At 41.2% G+C, this 16,546-nt stretch overlaps 1 long non-coding RNA gene across 1 annotated transcript in view; it reads right to left on the reverse strand.

The window, feature by feature from the left end:
• The window catches only part of LOC118152317 (uncharacterized), a 110,088-nt gene that overhangs the window by 13,415 nt on the left and 80,127 nt on the right, over nucleotides 1–16,546 (reverse strand). The window contains exon 2 of the long non-coding RNA XR_013533132.1: nucleotides 10,233–10,435. This is a non-coding gene — a long non-coding RNA (uncharacterized LOC118152317). The remainder of the gene's footprint in view (nucleotides 1–10,232; nucleotides 10,436–16,546) is intronic.

The following is a 16,546-nucleotide window of genomic DNA, read 5'->3' on the forward strand; positions in this document are numbered from 1 at the left end:
GGACTGTAAATAAGAGAGAGATATGTCCCTTCCATGCAGAGGCTGTGAATTTCAAGGATCTCACAGCTCCTAGCAATCTGGAAGCCCTGGTGACAGTAACAGAACCACAAGATGAAGGTGAGTGGATTTCCTTCACTGCTTGGAAGGTTGCTGCCAAACGCACAATAGATGTCATGTGCACGAGAAGCAAGAACGAAACCTTTGTGGGGTTAAGTCCCTGAGATTTTAGAAGGAATGTACTACGCTACCAGAATTTAGCTCATCCAAAAATAAAAATTCATCCTTTCTCTGGCTCACTCCAACCCACTACTCTTTCTAGTGTTCTGTCTCTACTCAACTGATGAGCCAGAAGCTTCATGTTAGCAGTTAGTGGAAGTTCTCATGGATTCTTCATGTTTTCTTAGAAATGAACAGTTATCCACTCCACACTCCAGAAAGGACAAATATGGGAGCATTTGTCTGTTTTTCTTTCCATTGTCACTACCCTTTCACTCTTTAGGGAAGAATGAGTTTCTTACCTTATTAGTGAGAATCATTGAACTACCTTTACTGTCACTTGTCTTACATGTCCTGATATTGTACTTTAATCCTCATCTAGTTCTTGGAATCTGAGCTCAACTAACATAGAACTAAAAGGGAAGGAAATAAGAGGTTAATAACATCCCTAAACCCACACTGTAGAAGACAGAGATGACAGCTATATTGTTTTCTACTGCATTGCCAGCACATGGCATACGGAAAGTATATATTGTTGATTTGCTGAGATACTGGATGAGAGTTCAACTGTTACAGAGAAAAAGAGTACAGAATATTTGGAAGCAAGACTATCATATAAGAATCTGTGTTAGAGAGGCATCATTCTTTCTTTACCATCCAGATTTCTCCATGCTCATCAAATACTTAATTTTTCAAGGATGAGAGAAGTAGAATATGGCTCACAATATTCCTCCTCTTCCCCATCTCCTTTTGTTTTATATGGTTTGGATGGTAAAGGGCACAGTCTGCTCATGCTTGTGCCTCATGTCATTCTAAATGTTCATATTTCCATGTTTGTGAAGTTTTCTGAATCTTATTACATGGTGCATTATTCTATTCTAGAATCCCTCTGTTCTTACCCTTTACAATTTCAAATTAAATTAAAAGCTGACAATGTGGCATTTCCCTCCTTCTTTTAAATTTCCTTCATTCTGTTTTTGTAAGGTCTTGTAACAATAGTTACATATTTGCTGATTTCAATTATTTATTCAAATTATTTCACAAGAGCCTGCAAGATGCCAGGCATAGGGCTAGGTAGAGGGGATAAAATGGTGAACAAAACAAATTCATTCCCTGCCCTGAAGGAATTTACAGTCTAGTAGGGGCAGGACACGGGCTAATTAATTGATTCCACCAATGAAAGCAAAATTACAACTAGAGATAACAGCTTTGAAGGAAAAAACATGATTGTATGACAGAGAAAAAAACATGAGTTTAACAAAGTCATTTGACAAGGGACTGGAAACCACTAGGAAATGCTTCCTGAGGCAGATAGAAAGGAGAAAGGAGGTATGAATGGGGCATCTCCAAGGACTGAGGAAGGAGAATGGAGCTGAAGGAAGATTAGCACCTGAAGCCCACAGAAGCAGGAGAGTGGTTCAGGGAAGGCTCAGGGGCTCTGAGGCAGGGATAGGACCAGCCATGTATTTTGGAAGGAATTCCTAGACTTCAGTATGAAGAACAGATGGCAGGGAGTTGTGGCTAGTGAATATGGGGAATCCAAGTGAGGAGGTTAATACATCTCTCCAGGCAAAGATGATGAAAAACTGGTCTAAGATGAGGCAGTGGAGAAAAAGAGAAACAATCAATTGGTAAGGATTGGAAGGTAAAATAATAGTTAACCCTCTTATAACACTCACCATGTGCTCTGCCGGGGCAGCCACCAGCCACATGTGGCTGTTAGGCAATATGCACTGAGACTCATGCAAATTGAAGCGTGCTTTGAATGTGAAATGCACACCAGATTCCAAAAACTCAGCACATAACAAGAACCTAAAATAACTCATTAATAACTTTTTTTTTTCTGAGATAGGTCTGTTGTCTAGGCTGGAGTACAGTGGCAGGAGCTCAACACACTGCAACCTCCACCTCCTGGGTTCAAGTGATTCTCCTGCCTCAGCCTCCCAAGTAGCTGGGATTGCAGGCACCCACCACCATGCCCAGATAATTTTTGTATTTTTAGTAGAGATGGGGTTTCACCATGTTGGCCAGACTAGTCTTGGACTCCTGGCCTCAAGTGATCTGCTGGCCTCAGCCCCTCAAAGTGTTAGGATTACAGCATGAGCCACCACACCTGGCCTCATTAATAACTTTACATTAATTATGCATTGATCCGATAATATTTCATGTATACAGGCATACTTATTGCAGGTTTAGTTCCAGATCACCACAGTAAAGTGAATATTGCAATAAAGCAAGTCACATAAATTTTTTGGTTTCCCAGTGGATATAAACATTGATTATACTATGCTAGTCTACACCTTCCCATTGCTTTACTGTCATATTAAGTGTGCAATAGCATTATGTTTTTTTAAAAATGTACATACCTTAATGTAAAAAAATACTTTAGGCTGGGCACAGTGGCTCACACCTATAATCCCAGCACTTTGGGAGGACACAGTGGGCAGATTACTTGAGGTCAGGAGTTGGGGACCAGCCTGGCCAACATAGTCAAACCCCATATCCACTAAAAACACAAAAATTAGCCAGGTACAGTGGCGAATGCCTGTAATCCAAGTTACTTGGGAGGCTGAGGCAGGAAAAATCATTTGATTCTGGAAGAGGGAGATTGCAGTGAGCCAAGATCATGCCATTGCACTCCAGCTTGGGTGACAGAATGAGACTTATTCTCAAAAAAAAAAAAAAAAAAAACAGCAAAGTTTGTTGCATCAATTGACTGCTTTCACACAAGATTTCTCTGTGGCATGTGATGCTGTTTGACAGCATTTTTCTCACAGTGGAACTTCTTCCAAAATTGTAGTCATTTTTCTCAAACCCTGCCACTGCTTTATCAACTAAGTTTTTGGAATATCCTAAATCCTTTGTTTTCATTTCAACAATGTTCATGGCATCTTCATCAGGAATAGATTTCATCTCAAGAAACCACTTCCTTTTCTCATCTATAAGAAGCAACTCCTAATCTGTAGGGGTTCTGTCACGTTGGTGGGAGAAATTAGAGAGAAAAGGACGCAAACCTCCTTGGAAGGCTGGAAGGTTTTTGCAAAAGCCTCAGGAAGGAATGAGCTGAAGGCAGTGGTTCTTACCCAGAGGCAGTTAGGCAAAAAGGAATGTAAAGCAGTTTATTTAAAGAGCGTGTTTACTCATGTGGTCCTTGTGGTCCTAAGACAGACCTTTGAACATCCATAGGTGCATGACTGCTCTCTACTCAGGTGGTCAACAATGTTATTACCCACAAATGGCATTTGCTTTAGGCCTCAGAACCTGGTCTTTAATCATTCCACAAGTGTGTTGACTCAAAGCCTCTGTCATTAAATTTATACGGAATAAATGCCTGCTGTGCCAGCTAGTAAAGGCCATGGCTGTGGACTCTTTACAGCACCCTCCTTACTGTCTGTGAGTGGCCTAGACCCCTAAACCTGCTCATTCACTAGATATCTGTGTCTGAGTGCATTTGTTCATCCGTCACTAAGTCAAAGTCTGCAAGTCAGACTTGACACTAATCTGTTCAAGTTTTATCATGAGATTACAGAATTTCAGTCCCATCTTTGAGCCTCACTTTTTTTTTTTTTTTTTTTTTTTGAGACAGAGTCTCTCTCTGTCACCAGGCGTCAGGCTGTCGTGCAGTGGTGCGATTGCAGCTCACTGCAATCTCTGCCTCCAGGGTTCAAGCAATTCTCCTGCCTCAGCCTCCCGAGTAGCTGGAACTACAGGTGTGCACCACCATGCCCAGCTAATTTTTTGTATGTTTTAGTAGAGATGGGGTTTCACCATGTTGGCCTGGATGATCTCGATCTCTTGATCTTGTGATCTGCCCACCTAGGCTTCTCAAAGTGCTGGGATTACAGGCATGAGCCACCACACCCTGCCTAAGCTCCATTTCTAATTCTAGTTCTCTTGCTATTTCCACCACATCTGTAGTTACCTCCTCTCCTAAAGTCTTGAACCCCTCAAAGTCATCCTTGAGGACTGGAATTAACTTCTTCCAAACTTCTCTTAATGTTGATATTTTGACCTCCTCCCATGATTCACAAGTATTCTTAATGGCATCTAGAATGGTAAACCTTTTCCAGAAGGTTTTCAATTTACTATGGCCAGATCCATCAGGGGAATCATGATCTATGGTAGCTACGGCCTTACAAAATGTATTTCTTTTTCTTTTCTTCTTTTTTTGAGATGGAGTCTCGCTGTTACCTAGGCTCGAGTGCAGTGGCAAGATCTCAACTCACTGCAACCTCTGCCTCTTGGGTTCAAGTGATTCTTCCGCCTCAGCCTCCTGAGTACCTGGAACTACAGGCACATGCCACAATGTCAGGGTAATTTTTGTATTTTCAGTAGAGATGGGGTTTCACCATATTGGCGAGTCTAGTCTCAAACTCCTGACCTTGTGATCCATCCCCCTCAGCCTCCCAAAGTGCTGGGATTACAGATGTGAGCTACCGCACCCAGCCTGTATTTCTTAAATAATAAGACTTGAAAGTCAAAATGACTCCTTGATTCATGGGCTGAAAAATGGATGTTGTATTTGCAGTCATGAAAACAACATTAATCTCCCTGTACATCATCAGAACTTTTAGGTGACCAGGTACATTGTCGTCAATGACTAGTAATATTTTGAAAGCAACCTTTTCTTCTGAGTGGTAGGTCTCAACAGTGGGCTTAAATTTAGTAAACCATGCCATAAATAGATTTAGTGTCATCTAAGCTATTTTCTTCCATTTATAGAGCACAGGCAAAGTAGATTTAGCATTACTCCTAAGGGCCATGGAATTTTTGCAATAGCAACTGAGCACTGGCTTCAACGTAAAGTCATCAGCTGCATTAGCCCCTATCAAAACAGTCAACCTGTCCTTTGAAACTTCAGAGAAATGCACTGACTTCTCCTCTCTAGCCATGAAAGTCCCAGATGGCATATTTTTCCAATAGAAGGCTGCTTTGTCTACATTGGAAATCCATTGATGAGTGTAGCCACCTTCATCATTGATCTTAGCTAGATCTTCTGGATGACTTGCTGCAGCTTCTACATCAGCACTTGCTGCTTCCCCTGCACTTTGATGGTACAGAGACAGCTTCTTTTATAAAATCTCATGAACCAACCTCTGCTAGCACAAAACTTTTATTCTGCAGCTCCCTCACCTAATTGAAGACTTAGGATTTTGTTCTGGATTAGGCTTTGTCTTAAGGGAATGTTGTGACTAGTTTGATCTTCTGTCCAGACCACTCAAACTTTCTCCATATCAGCAAGAAAGCTGCTTGACTTTGTTATCATTTTGTATTCACTAGAGTAGCACTTTCAATTTCCTTCAAGAACTTTTTCTTTGGATTAACATCTTGACTGACTGGCACAGGAGGCCTCACTTTTGGCCTATCTTGGCTTTTGACATGCCTTTCTCACTAATTGTTTCTAGATTTTGATTTAAAGTAAGAGACATGCAATTCTTCCTTTCACTTTAACACTCAGAGACCATTATAGGGTATTAATTAGACTAATTTCAATTTTGCTGTATCTCAGGCAATAGAGAGGCCCAAGGTAAAGGACAGAGAGATGGAGGAATGGCCAGTTGGTAGAGCAGTCAGAGCACACATAACATTGATCAATTAAGTTTCCCATCTTATGAAAGTGCAGTTTGTGGTGCTCTCAAACAATTATAATAGTGGCCAGTTGTGGTGGCTCACACCTGTAGTCCTAGCACTTTGGTGGATCACTTGAGGTCAGGAGTTTGAGACCAGCCTGACCAACATGGTGAAACCTCATTGCTACTAAAAATACAAAAATTAGCAGGATGTGGTCTCACATGCCTGTAATCCCAGATACTCAGGAGGCTAAGGCAGGAGACTCACTTGAACCTGGGAGATGCAGGTTGGAGTGAGCTGAGATGGTGACACTGCACTCCAGCCTGGGTGACAGAGTGATGCTGTCTCAAACAATAACAACAAAAGACAATTACAATAATAATAACGAAGATCACAGATCACCATAACAGATACAATAATAATGAAAAGGTTAGAAATATTGTGAAAACTACCAAAATGTGACCCAGAGATGCTAAGTGAGTACATGCTGTTAGAAAAATGGTGCCAGTAGACTTGCTTGACACAGAGTTTTTGTAAACCTTCAAAAAGCACAGTATCTGTGAAGCACAATAAAATGAGGTGTGCCTATATTGGGTTAAGTAAAACATATTATAATTCATTTTACTTATTTCTTCTTCCCTTTTTTTTATTGTGGCTACTTTGGATAATTTTAAATTACATCTATGGCTCATACGCTACTTTTGACAGGCAGCTCTAGATATACCAATTCTCTTAATTCTGCCAGCAATACTTTAGGCCAAATACTAACACTACTTACTGGAAACTGAGGTGGTGGGACCCCAGCTATCAATGGCCACCCAGCTAGGAGAAGGTGAGCTAAGATTTACTCTCATATAATCCAGTTCCAGAATCTATGCTCTTAACCACTAACTCACACTGTCTTTTGGAATGATTTAATGTTAACTAAAATTTTTAGATTTTGCTACAATGGCCTAAAAGCTGTTTTGGAAATTGGCACACTGTAATAGTCAGTTTCTTTGGAAAGAACCAAAATTATATACATATTATATTACATATAATATATATGCATTTACATATTGCATAAGCTATAGAATATATAAAAATATACATATTTTTAATGAAGAATTGTCTCACATAATTATGGAGGCTAGACATCCCATAATCTTTTGTCTACGAGCTGGAGACCCAGGAAACTAACAATATTGTTTCAGTCTGAGTCTAAAGACCCAAGAACCTGGGGAACCATTGGTATAAGTCCCAGTCTAAAGGCAGGAGAAGACCAAGGTCCCAGCTCAAGCAGGAAGGCAGGAATGAAACAAATCCTCCCTCCTTCTGCCTTTTGTTCTATTTAGGCCCTCAATAGATTGGACGTTGTTCATCACATTGGAGAGGGCAATAGACTCCACTAAGTCTGATTCAGATACTATTATTTTCCAAAACTGCTCACAGACACACCCAGAAATAGTGCCCAGTAAGACAGTTGAGCATCCCATGTTTGTCAAGTTGACACATAAAATTAACCATCACACACCCATAGAGTGCTAATTAGGAAAAGCAGCTTAATATCTTTTTACTATATTTGCTGCTGATGCACTCTTTGGCATCCAAGTGCAGGTTATCTCTTGTGTCTCCATCTTCTCATCTTTATAATGCTAATAATAAATGAACTTATAGAGCTGGGCGTGGTAACTCACACCTGCAATCCCAGCACTTTGGGAGGCTCAGGTGGGCAGATCACCAGGTCAGAAGTCCAAGACCAGCCTGGCCAATATGGTAAAATTCCGTCTCTACTTAAAAAAATACAAAAACTAGCCAGGCATGGTGGCATGCACCTGTAGTCCCAGCACAATAAAATGAGGTATGCCTATATTGGGTTAAGTAAAACATATTACTTAACTTGGGAGGCTGAGGCAGGAGAATCACTGGAACAGGGGAGGCAGAGGTTGCAGTGAGCTGAGATTGTGCCACTACACTCCAGCCTGGGTGACAAAGAAAGACTCTGTCTCAAAAAATTAAATAAATAAAATAAATGAACTTATAGTATTGTTGCAAGGATTAAATGAGATCATTCATGTCAAGCACTTAGAACAGTGCTTGACACATAATAAGCTATTATTATCATTAAAAGGGAATCACATTTATGGTATTTGTACTAAATAACATATTAGTATTTTGCTTTTCATTTTGTATTTGTTTCATTTTATTATTTATCTAACTTTTGTTTCTTATTTTAGGTCTTATTTTGTGCTCTGTTAGGAAAGGGTAGTTTGGCTAAAAATACTTAGAATACACATCTAAAGTCTGTGTAAAAATATACCAGAACTTTTCTTATTGTTCTACAATTGCAGCTAAGGCCCAAAGCTTAGGTCCAAAGGTACTTAATCTAAATCACATTCTAAGTGTGCCATTATTTAGGGCTGGTCATCTCACTCCAGAGCTTACTCCAGAAGTACCTCTGGACTGGCCCATCACTAACTGCCTCCCTTGCAATCCCCCAGTCAGTATAAAAGGGGTATTTAGAGCAGGGATGTGGCACTAAAAGCAGTGAAGTGTTTGAGGCTATTCCCTTTGCTCATCCAATCAGAGGCCTCAAGAGACTCACTGGTCAAGACAGGAATGACTGAAGAGGCGATCAGCCTTTCATTCCTTGGTTAGATGACTGCATAGCTAGAAGACGTGACGATCTGTCACCAGTGCCTGTGACCAGGTAAAAGAGAATTATGGAGATGTGACATAATAGGGCAGGAGAGGCAGGCATGACACTGCCAGGGAAGAGGAAGCCAAGATCACCTCCCCTGACTTCCAGGAGAAAGGTATTGAGGATGGATCTTGCACTGAGTTAGCTCTGGATTATAGCAAAGATTGGAGACTGTCACAGCAGGAAGGACAACAAGGTGCATATATCAGAGAAATGTAGTGGAACAGAACCAGCCAGAGGTTTGCTGCAAGATCCAGCTGTATCAAGAAAGGACCTGCTAACATTTGGGGAACTACTTGGAAGCGAGCCCCTGGTCAGTGGAAAATGACAATGGCCGTCATCCATATCACTCCTACATACACATTGAGAAAAAAGAGCAACACAGCCAGTCAAACAAAGCATGCAAACTTATGCAGGATGGCAGAGAGATGTTTGCCCTTCTCTTCCCCCTCCCCCAGTTTCTTGGAGAAGTTAGTTCTTAGAAGATGGAGGGGATAACCAGACTAACTCTCGGCCATAAATACAGAGTTACATGCAAACATACTTACATACAAAGTCTCACACTTACACACATCATGCACACTTACATACATGCACATGTATCCACAGACACAGATACACACACTTGAAGTCATTAGAGCCACAACTCTAGCTGTCTTAATCTTTTTGAGTGCTCTAGCAAATGGGTAATTTATAAACAATAGCAATTTATTGTTCACAGTTCTGGAGGCTGGGAAGTCCAAGATCAAGAGGTCAGCAGATCTGGTGTCTAGTGAGGGCTCACTCTCTGCTTCATAAATGGCACTTGCAGCTGTGTCCTCACATGGGGAAAGGGGCAAATGAACTCCTCGTAAAAACCCTACCCCTCAACCCCTTAATACTGTTGCACTGGAGATTAGGTTTCAACATATTAATTTTAGGAAGACACAAACATTTAGAACATAGCACTAGCCTTTGATGAAGAGAGGTGTAGGCTCAAGGTCTGAATCACACACAAAATTGAGTTTTAAAAATGAAGATGCGTGAGTCTTTTTTTTTTTTTTTTGAGATGCAGTTTCACTGTTGTTGCCCAGGCTAGAGTGAAATGGTGCAATCTCAGCTCACTGCAACCTCCACCTCCCAGGTTCAAGCTCCTAAGTAGCTGGGACTACACGTGCCCACCACTATGCCTGGCTAATTTTTGCATTTTTAGTAGAGACGGGGTTTCACCATTTTGGCCAGGCTGGTCTTGATCTCCTGACTTCAGGTGATCCACCCACCTCAGTCCCTCAAAGTGCTGGGATTACAGGCATGAGCCGCCATGCCTGGCTTAAAAATGAAAAGGCATGAGTCTTGAATAATATAATAAGAATGATTCTTGTAATAAAAATGGCTGACAAGTTTTAGAATCTAGCCAAAAAGTCTTTATGGAAGATACTACTGAGTGGGAAAAGGAGGGTTCCAGCTACATAGTTGAGAGCATCCAATAAGCTGAATGTAGAAATAACTGAAAGGGACCAAATAATTTAATCCATGAGCACCAGAGTTACAAGGGGACAGAGAGGCCCATCCTTTCGTGATAGACAAAGCCATCATCTGACAGCTATTCATGAAACACCTACTATTGTTCTATACAGTTTACTGTAGATGCAGAAAGGATTAAGATCTGTATCTTATCTTCAAGGAGACTATTATAGCTCTTGCTAAGGATTTATGTCACTGCCCAAACCTTGCCTGAAATGAGTGGTCCGGGCTTTGAACTCTCACTCTTCAACTGTCTAATCACCTTGAATCTTTCCAGAATTCTAAGATAACTCCCTGCTCTAAATCACTTGATGCTACACAGATTTCAGTAACAACAGTTAAATCAAAGAGCTCCTCCAGCTGCATTCTCTGCATTACGAGTGCAGCTTCTCTGTAGCCTGAAGGTCTTCACAGACAATCCAGCTCCATTCTTCTCCTCTGGTTTTGTTTCTTCTTGCTGTCTGTCTAAAGTAGACAAATGGGGCAGGGATTGTGGATGGGAGAAAAGAAAAGAAAAATTTACCAAGACAGACATTTTAAGTTCCACTTAAAAAAAAAAAAAAGATTAAGATCTCCACATTACCTGCTAGCAGTTGGCAATTACTTATGTAAACAGCTAATGATTTTCTAATGGAATTGACCCAGTCAAGGAGAGTCCTAGTAGAAATCCATTTTTAATAAACCAGTGACTTTTTACACTACCAAATTTCAACCATTTCATAACCCAAATTTTAAATGACCAAATTTAATTTCACGATCCTCACTAGAATCCTGAAACATTAGTAATTCTATTCCCAGATTCGGTAACAAGCTGATTTTTAATGGTATGTCCTATACACAATGCATGTCAGTATAAACATAACAGTTTTGCCTTGAAGAGAATGCACAGTAAAACTATAAAAGTGCTCAGTGCATTTCTAGCAATAAAACCCAAGAACACAGAGTTACGTGAGAGGCTGCCCGCTGCGGCAACAAAGTTAACTGACAAAGAATCCAAGATGCTGATAAGAGTGGATACTGAACTCCTGTAGTTTAAACGACAATATATTACCTAAAGGAGGAAGAGAATTAACATATCTATTGCTCCTATATATTAGCCTAAATAAAAGAGACATCTGGCATAAGTAAAAGTTTATTGATGTTAAATGTCACCAATTTCTTCTTTTGTCTCATTGAGTTTTTTTCTAAATCAAATAAAAGTAGAGAGGAAATGTTATCCAATATTTTAAACCCTTTGAATAATCTGTACATGTGACTTCTGGAGTGGTCACATGTGAATTGAAAGGAAGAGAATGGACAATGAAAATATTTTATTTTGGTTCTCTATGAAGACTGTTTAACAGGCCACCAGGAGGGATCAAAAGGATTTGGCCTTATCTGCTGGAACAATTATTCATATCCGCACAACACCGGGAGGAGTGCGGAGCAGGGAGTGAGGGTGTGGGTGTTGCAGTCCAACTGGCTTGGTTTTAGATCTAATCCTAACTTTCTGTTTGCGTGTCCTTGGGAAAGTAATCTCTCCTAAGCCTCAGTGTCTTTGTCTATAAAATGGACAATGGTTCATGCATAGCAAGTGCTCAGTAAATGTTAGCAATTATCATTATTGTGAAGGTTTATTGAGCAAATGATCCCAAAGAGCCACCTGCCCCACTTCTTACTTTCTCCACTGATAAAATAGCGTTGAGGTGATCCCACTTTTCTAAGCCAAATGAAAATCAGAAATGCTGAACTTCTAGAAACAAAATTATTTGACATAGGAACTCCTTTATGACAATTAATCAGACTTCAAGAAGCTACCTTGCATCCGAAAGAGGTTCACAGATCTCCTGGATGCTATTCTGAGAGCCACTGTGTGGCATGGGCTGAGCCCGAATGAGCCCCACAATTCTCAACATTAAACTTCGGGCAGCTACTGTCATCCTACTAGAGTTAGCAAATAAGTTCAACCCAATTTGCCAACCCTGACGGACACTGAATTTTATGCAGTAGACTGAGAAATATTAACGCCAAATTAAAGGAGTTAGAAAACCATAATCAGTTTGTGCACCACTATTTTTCAAACCAGAGAGACTATATGACAAAAATAAGGACCACTGGCCAGGTGTGGTGGCTCACACCTGTAATCCCAGCACTTTGGGAGGCCAAGGCAGGCAGATCACAAGGTCAGGAGATCAAGACCATCTTAGCCAACATGGTGAAACCCCATCTCTACTAAAACTACAAAAATTAGCTGGTCATGGTGGCAGGTGCCTGTAATCCCAGCTACACAGGAGGCTGAGGCAGGAGAATCACTTGAACCCAGGAGGCAGAGGTTGCAGTGAGCCAAAATCAAGCCACTGTACTCCAACCTAGGTGACAGAGACCCCATCTCAAAATAATTAATAATAATTAATAAATAAATAAAGATTACTGCCAGATATTGGCCCATCTTACTTTAGATTTTTATTGTTTTCATGGCTTTCTAATCGCACATCTATTTTTAAGTTTCCTCTCTGTTTCCAAAGTGTTTCTGACTCATTCCTCTCTCACACTCTCTTAAATGTGGTGGCCATTCAGCAGCTGGATCTGGTCTCACCATCTAAGAGCACTTCTGCTCCATTTTAGGCCTTTCAACATTTTATACCCTCTCAGTGTCACTATCAGTAGAGCTATGAGTGAGTTCAACCTTTCCCTAGAAGTGGTGATTTAATGTGTGAATTATATGGTTATTAGAATGGGTGTCAGAGAAACAGTGTAATATATGTAATGTGGGGGCTGATGGGGCCAGAGGAGCTGAATCTGTCTGAATGATTTCTGGCACTTCTTTTAATGCTATGTCAATTATTCTTATGACCAATCACTCAAAGCTGTCTATTACCTTCTAATAATAATAATAATATTTTTCACTTAATGTTGCACCTTTCACCAGAGGATTTCAAAGAGCTTTGCAAACATTCATTAACATTTTATGAAGTGGGCAGGTAATATATAAATATCAAGTCACATGTCTCTGAATAGCAGCCATTAATAGTTCCCTTGACACCGCATTCAGGCTAGGGCAGAAACTAAAAGAGACCGCATAAATGAGAAGTCACGCGCCATCATTACCGACATTTACTGGGCATCCACAGGGGCCTGCCAGAGATGCAGAGATAAGCCTTATTTTCTTGCCTTTCAGTGTGGTGGGAAAGGTTCCTTCTCTTACTACGTCTCCTCATACACACGAACCCCTCTTTCAGAGACACAGTGTAGACAATCCAGAATACTAGATTTTTTTAGCCTTAAGCTCTTAGATCCCCTGCTAAGAGGAAGCCATCTTCACAGAGGGATCATTCTGGTTGTCCTATCCATGATGCTAACACAGGAATTGCAAGTCCTTCCACCCCATCCTCAGAGCAAAACAGAATGGCTGACAGTGCACACAAGGGGCTGGGAAGGACATGCTGGCAGACCCTAGGTAAGGGTCCGACACTGAGTGGCTCATACTCAATTGAACATCGAGTGTCAATGAGATTGAGTGTGAGCAGTGACCTGAGAGGCAATCACAGGGGTCCCTAAGAGCCAAGGTTACAAGTACCCCAGTTGAATGGCTGGTGAGGACAGGCAGAGGAGAGGAATCACCCCTGAACTCCTAATCTTTCTTTCTCTCTCTCTTTTTTTTTTGAGATGGAGTCTCACTCTGTCACCCTGGCTGGAGTCTAGTGGCATGATCTTGGGTCACTGTAACCTTTGCCTCCTGGGTTCAAGTGAATCTCATGCCTCAGCCTCCTGAGTAGCTGGGATTATAGATGTGCACCACCACATCGAGCTAATTTTTTTGTATTTTAGTAGAGACAAGCTTTCACCGTGTTGGCCAGGCTCGTCTCAAACTCCTGACCTCAGGTGATCCACCTGCCTCAGCCTCCTAAAGTGTTGTGGTTACAGGTGTGATCCACCGCACCCAGCCTGAACTCCTATTCTTTATGTAATGTGTCTGTATTGGAAGATATAATAGAATTAGAACCAGAACCAATGGCCCATTTTTTTTCACTCCTCTTGAGTTTCTCTGGGAGTGCAAGCATGTGCTTACCCACACACTGGTATTAGTTAAGATAGGCTAAGTTAGGCTGTGGTAGTAAACATCACCAAACAGTCTCAAGGTGTTGACACCACAATCGTTCACTTGTTGTTCATACTAAATCTATTTCAGCCTCATATCAGAATCCCTACTAAGAGGAAGCCACCTTCATGGGGTAGGGGGCAAAATTCTGGCTGCCTATAAATAATCCTGACCCAGGAATTGTAAGTACCTTCACCCCAGCTTCAGAACAAGTCCAGGTCGTTCTTGGGGACACTCGTTCTCCATGTGGTGGCTCACCATTGCAGGCTTCAATCTTGGTCAATTCCATCTCAACACGATCCTTCCTGGTTCACCGTGGTAGGAAATAAGGTGGGAGGTAATGCCCCAGCTCATATACTTTCCCCAGAAATGACACATATCATTTATTCCCAGCCTGCTGGCTAGAACTTGTCACATCGGCCATCCAGCTAGTGGAAGGGCAGGAAGACACAATCCTCTATATGTTCCAGGGGAGGAGAACTGGAAATATTAGTGAACATTAGCAAGTAGGCTGCAATTATTAAGTGCTGCTTCAGTTTGGAACCAGTGGAATTTTTTTTTTTTTTTTTTTTTGAGATGGAGTCTCACTCTGTCGCCCAGGTTGGAGTGCTGTGGTATGATCTCCACTTACTGCAACCTCCACCTCCTGGGTTCAAGTGATTCTCCCGCCTCAGCCTCCCGAGTGGCTGAGATTACAGGGGTGCACCACCATGTGCAGCTAATTTTTGTATTTGTAGTAGAGATGGGGTTTCACCATGTTGGCCATGCTGGTATCAAACTTCTGACCTCAAGTGATCAGCCTGTCTCAGCCTCTAAAAGTGCTGGGATTACAGGCATGAGCCACTGTGCCCGGCCAGAATCTTCTTTAGACCTCAAAGACAATGTGATAAAGCATAGAACAAGAGTCTCATGATATATGAGTCGGCTTCCCTTGCCTTGTGCTCTGTGGACATAGTCGGACTGAAGATAAATGCATCTTCAACATTCGATATCACTCAGATACATCTAACGGTGCCATTGTGCTCCTTTCTGCACAGACCTAAGCTTTCTCCCAACAATTTTTCCATTCATGCTTTCTTTCTTCTTTTTATCCATTAATTTAGAAAGGTCTTGGGTCAGCATATTCCTCTCCTGCCCAACCCCAAGTTTCCTTTCCACAGAGGGCGTTTTCTGACTGCAAAAACGTCATGCAATGGGGAGGATCCTATGAGCCAATATTTCTGTGATCACTAAGAAGTTCTCTCCTGTCTCCTGTTTGAAATTTAAGAAATGATGATCATTCCAGGGACTTATGCAATATTCACTCATGATTACTCACCAGTGCATTATCCATATTGTTTCCTAATCATTGTTGACATAATTGGGTTAGGAAGATATTTTTCACCCTAATTCACTATCCCTTCTTTAAAAGCAGAAACTTTTCTTAAGGAAGATTTTTCTTAACCCTAAAACAGAGTTCATGTTCTTCATATTAGAAAGATTACGAAGCAGAAAGGTACTAGCTCCCTTCACTACTCATGGCCAGAAGTCAGTCACTCCCTTCCTTCCCCACCTTCTGGGCTCAGTGGCCCCATCAATCCTTCATTTTCCTTTGAAAGCTGGTTCAGGGAATAGTCTAATGTGGTAGAGGAAAGTCAAGGCAAAGGTGAAGGAAAGGAAAATTCCTCCATGTCACAGTCAAGTTCCCAGCACCCTTTCGTCCTAATTCTTTATAGCTAATCTATTTTTTTTTCTAGTGGGAAAAAAAGGATTTGAGGGATATAAGCCCAGGGGCAGGAGGCTGGTTCCACAACTTCTTAGCTATGTGAGTTGGACAATATACTTAATTCCTTGGGTCTCTGTCTACCAATCTCTAGAAAGGAAACAATAATACTGCCAACATAGTAAGATTGTTGTAAGGAATAAATGAAAATATATACATGAAACAGCACAAAGAAGACATTTAACATTTATCTCCCCTTCCGGAAAAGATTGTTCCATCACACTCTTCCTCTCCTCTCCCCTTTTTTCTCTCTTCCCAGCCCTTCACTTCTATCCTTTCCCTAGGCAAAGACTGAGATACCCACAATGAACCTTTCTTTGCCCAAGAAATGTTCCAGTAGGCCTCTGTCTATGCCAAAGCTCCATTAGACATTGTCCAGGTGAAATTCCATTAGATCTTAAACAAAAGGACAAGTATCTCATTAAATCTACTGGGAGGCATCAAGAGAAGAATTCCTAATAACAACAAATCTGCATAAAATATTTATTATCCCTTAATGAAAGTATGCATGCAGTGACCCTTGGCATATCATCATGAATAAAAATGGTTTTAATATTAATACCCTCTCTCCTGACTTAAAAGAAAAAGTATTGCATAACAGGCCGTTAAGAGGTTTCAAGTGCCCCATCCAGAGGTTAACATGAGAAGTTAAATCTTTCCTGGGGCCAGGTACAGTGTCACACTTTTAATCCCTGTACTTTTGGAGGCTGAGGTGGGTGGATCACTTAAGGTCAGG

Source organism: Callithrix jacchus, chromosome 3 (assembly GCF_049354715.1).
Source record: "Callithrix jacchus isolate 240 chromosome 3, calJac240_pri, whole genome shotgun sequence".
In the NCBI taxonomy this organism is placed as follows: domain Eukaryota; kingdom Metazoa; phylum Chordata; class Mammalia; order Primates; family Cebidae; genus Callithrix; species Callithrix jacchus.